We start from the raw sequence: 5,010 nt of genomic DNA, 5'->3' as shown, positions 1-5,010 counted from the left end.
TTTCATTGTGGCCTTGTCGACCAAACCATTCTTCTACATCTGCAGGTCCCACACCCATTTACGCATCTCAACTTCAATCTAAGCTAAGCGCGTGAGAAAGCGAGTCCTTTCTCTTCTGCAAACCAAAACGTCTCTTTTCCTTTTTTTTTTTTTTTGGGTAATTTGAAGGGTTTTCCGTCCAATTGCAAGTCGCATACGCGTCTACTTACTGAAGTAGGTCCCATCGTACCTTTGAGGAATCGTCTCACGTTTTATCTCTTTTATGAAATTAGATCGGCTCCCATCGCATGAGAAACTGGATATATACATATATATATTTTTATATATATTATTGTCGACGTGGGGAAGGGCCCCACCATTCAAAAGTTCCCGGTGATAAAGTCCCTTTTTCAAAAAAATAAATAAATAAATCCAAAAAAAGAAAAAGTGTTTTCCCAAATTTTGGTTTTGATAAATTTTTTTTTTCTTATTAATAATATCATGTATAGTTTAAAAAAATAATAATCATAATGTAAAAGTATTTGAAGCTAAAACAGTAGAGAAAAAGCTCGCCCACCTACTTTTCTCGTATTATACAAAGAATGATTGAATGAATGAATTCCACAATCACTTCTTTGCAATAAAAAAATAAAAATAAAAAAATAATTTACTATAAATTGCCAATCAAGTTGGTGGGTGCACTGATCAAAAATTCTTTTTGTATTACTATTATTACTTTTTTAAAATAACAAAGGTTTGGAAGGGTATAATTGGCATGACCTTGCAATCCTAATTGGCAGATCTAATTGTATAAATAAGCCAAATTTATTATTGTAAATTCTGCGAGGAAAATTGAGTTTGTGATCCAAACTACGATGATGGAATTTGATTTTTTTTTTTTTTTTGTTGGGGTTCAAATTCGTTGTCAACTTATCTATTTGTTTGTATTTATTATTATTAATTGTTTTGTTAAGATCTATGAGATAATTTACTATAAAAAAGACATCAATTATTACATCACATATTTGAATTAAACATAAATAATTATTCAAGTATACGGATAAATTAAAATTGATTTCTTGTTTTAATTTATAAGTTCTATGATTGGTTTCAAGTTGGAGGATCATGTAGTTGATATGGGATAATAAAAAATAAGTAACAAATTCAAAAGAGTGGTATTCTTTTGTTTGTTGGTCTATTTTACGTTTGCAATAGAAAGCTTACCTTTTTCTTTTTCTTTTTCTTTTTTTTTGGTACTATTACTTATTCCCCATATTTTTGGACCCAAAAAAAAAAAAAAAAAGGATCCAAAGAAATTGGACCGTCAAACAAAAATTTTCTGGTCCTGGTCTGAGACGGAAGCGTAAGAAGAAAACCATAGATTATATGGGTCTTCCGTAGATTATATGGGCAGTAGTACGACGTCCAAACAGAAAACAACAGGAAAATAGAACCTTCAAAATCAAATAGAGCTATCGTTTTTTTTTTTTTTAACTCTTATTCCCAGGAGAACTGGTTACTTACATGGTGATTCCAATAATATTAAATAATTACTTTAAATCTTGATTTTTCAACCTATATGATCGTATTTTCAACCAGTATAAAGAACGAATTGGCACTGATTCAGATCTTGTACAAGCTGTTTATGATGTCTTTGCAGCATTATATTCAAATTCGGATTGTATATCTTAATTTGGAAATAAAGTAAGATTTTATTTATTATTTTTTTTAACTAACATAGTAATAATGTTTTTTATAATTTTTTTCATTTTTATATATAGATAATATGCTTTCGAGATGCATGAAACGGGTTTGGTGATCGTGCAGCAATTGCCGCCCGAGCGGAAATGATACCTGGTATGTGCATTTCAATTACTTGTTATAAAAAAATGTGCTTAATATCAAAAATTTTATTAATATTTAAAAAAATTTTAAAATTTAATATATTTTGATTTATAATGTTGAAATATACAGCTCAATGACGGACAATGTATGGTAATAGCACCCCAACGCTCAGAAAATTGGCAATGCGTATTTTGTCACAAACTGTATCATCATCCGCATGCAAGCGTAATTGGAGCACCTTCGCTTTAATACACACAAAACAACGAAATAGGCTCGCATATGAAAAACTTTAGAAATTGGGTTTTTGTTACTATAATATGAAATTGCGGATACGTGATATGGAATTAACAAATCAACCGCAATTAGATTCTGATTATTTGGATCTTCTTGAAATTGGAGCTGACCCTGGTGAAGATGAAGATAATCCTATTATCCAATAGGTTAAGAATTCACACTTAGATGATGATGAAGGCAATCCAGATCCTCGAGTCATAATGCATGCTTCACAATTAGGGATAAATGTTGAGAATGTTATTGTTGAAGAAGTTATAAGCAGTGATAGTGGAGGAAATTATTCGTTTGAAGTAGTGACAATGCCTTCAACTAGACGATTTAGTCCTCGTGTAGAAACATTTGGTGCTGGTTATTCTCAACCAAATGAATATGAGGATGAAGATGATGATGATGTTGTTGATCTTAATGATGATGATGATGATGATGAGGATGACGACGACGGTGGTGGTGGTGGTGGCAATAAAGGAGGAGGATATAATATAGATGGAGATGGGAGTGGAACATACTATCGAGAAACAAGCCAACAACCATTAAGCCCATTTACTGGTGAAGATCAATATACACATGCAACATAAGATTTTGATTATGGAGCTCGAACAGCAGGCACTGGTTCAAGAAGGCATTATGGCACTTCGATGATGAATCAACATGATGAAGATTATCTTTCTAACTCTTTGGATGCAATGAGTTTAAATACATAAGTTAATTCTCAATTTGGAAATTCTGAGATTCCAATTGTGTATCCAATTGGTCAAACGAGCTCACATAATCCTCACAGAGATTATGATGTTGATATCTTCAATCATCCCATGTCTCAAAATGAATGTTATACTCCTCATTGGATAAATCCACACTATCCTCCACTTGGACAATTGGTTGGGATTGATAGAGAAAGATATACTTGGCACATCTACAATTACATGGAAAATTTCTCTAATATGATGAGTTGGAATGACTATTGTTATACACGTGAAACATCAAGATATGATCTTCAATTTGAAGAACCAATGAATTCTTTTTGGTATTAATAATGTATTAGAGATTATATTTGAGAATTTCTTGTATCTTACTATTATCTGTTAAATTTTCTATATTTTGGTGTGAATTAACTTTATATTTTATTCACTTATAAATAATTTGTTATATTTATAGAATATTTTATGATTATTGTATTCTAATTATTGTATTTTTATATAATTTTATTATATTAATTATCTCATATATAAAAAATTGTATTCTAAATTAAAAATTTACAGTTTCCGTAACTTTACCGATATTTCCATCGATATCGACATTTCTATCGATATTTCCGTAAAATCATATCTTCGATATTTCCATTGACATCGATATTTTCTTCACTGTATATAGGGCTTCAACTAGTAAAGCATTAAATAAGATTTTTAATATGATTTTAAATATGTTTGATAACATGTGCCATTAAATCTCATATTTAATTGACCATTACAAATTTTTTTATAATTAAGTTTTTGTAATTTAGTTATCCATTACAAATTAATTCAAAACTTGTAACTTCCATATTAAAAAAATCAATTAATGAACCAAAATTTTTCAACAATCGTCCACATAAATGAATTTGATAAAATAATTTAAAAAAAAAATAAAACGACTGTGGTGATAAAGTTTTATAGTCAAATCCTATATAGAATAGATCAGTGCCACCTTTTGAATCTTCTTTTATGAAAATATATTTAGTTTACCTTCTGAATCTTCCTTCATGAAAATATATTTATTTTACCGATTAAAGATAAATACAATGTCCTTTAACCTTGTAAATGATATATACCTCATGAAAAAAAGTAGTATTTATTTGGAAAATATGCAAGCACAATTGGGAAAAGTGATGGAAGAAAAAAGGGGTGGGCGAGAGCTTGGCAACCATCTGTTTCCATGCACTTTTTTAATTTTCCAAAAGAGTTTGTTTTGATAAAAATATATGCTGATTCAATTTGCATAATTTGGCATCAAAATCAGGATTTCTTGTACAATTGATAAGAATTTATTGAAACAGACCAAATTTTTTTTTTTAACCTGATTTTTTCCCACAAGATCAAGCTTATAAATAGAAAGTAATTTTTTTTTTTTTTTTTTGGTGGACGGAAAAATAATGAGTCCCTACACATTGGCCCATTTAATCTTTGATATATATACTATATTACGAATAAAGAATAGGCATGGAAAGAAAGCATTTAGAAACAGGTGGAAATTTTGCAAACTGCGCAAAAATACTTTATTTGTTTTAGGCTGGTTAGCAATATTATATGCAAATGAAAAAAAAAAAAAATCGATTTTTTTTTTTTTTTCCATTTTCTATTCTACAAAATTTGACCAAAGCAAATTGTTTTGGGTTAAAAAGAGCAAGGGTTGAGTAAAAGTTGCTTGCTACTTTCCCATTTGCTTTTGTTTTCGTAGTTTAGTCGTCGTAGAAGAGCTAAAGAAGCAGATTGATTGGTGGAGAGAAAGATGGGGATATGGGATTACATTTGCAGCTGGACCGATTCGCTCAAACGAAACGCACCGGATCTAACCAAAATCGGCAACGACGCCAACCTTCAAGCCCTGAAGCAGAATTTGCCGGACGACGAAGGGCGACAGAAGATCGCCCAATTCACCACCTGTCTCGCGAAAAACGCCGCTATCGAAACCATCAAATTCGTTCCAGGTTTATTTTAATTACTACTACTCATTTTACATTACAATTATATAGAATGTTGTTTAAAAATTGAAATTCTATACGCTAATTATTTCTCCATGTCGTTGGGCTTTTAATATTAATTGATTTTTAATTAATAATAAATTAATTTTGCAGGTGGAGATTCAGTTCGTAAGGTTGTTACTAAATCATACGAGGAGGTGTACAGGTGTGATGGTCAA

The 5,010-nt window shown here is 30.4% G+C and overlaps 1 long non-coding RNA gene across 1 annotated transcript; it reads left to right on the top strand.

The window, feature by feature from the left end:
- The first annotated feature begins 4,334 nt into the window (after positions 1 to 4,334).
- Positions 4,335 to 5,010, top strand: LOC132804551 (uncharacterized). Its single transcript, XR_009639762.1, has 2 exons — positions 4,335 to 4,798; positions 4,946 to 5,010. It is a non-coding gene; the product is annotated as an uncharacterized LOC132804551 (long non-coding RNA).

This window comes from Ziziphus jujuba, chromosome 1, assembly GCF_031755915.1.
Source record: "Ziziphus jujuba cultivar Dongzao chromosome 1, ASM3175591v1".
In the NCBI taxonomy this organism is placed as follows: Eukaryota; Viridiplantae; Streptophyta; class Magnoliopsida; order Rosales; family Rhamnaceae; genus Ziziphus; species Ziziphus jujuba.
The sequence above is the reverse complement of the archived record's forward strand: the minus strand, read 5'-3'. Positions and strand labels throughout refer to the sequence as shown.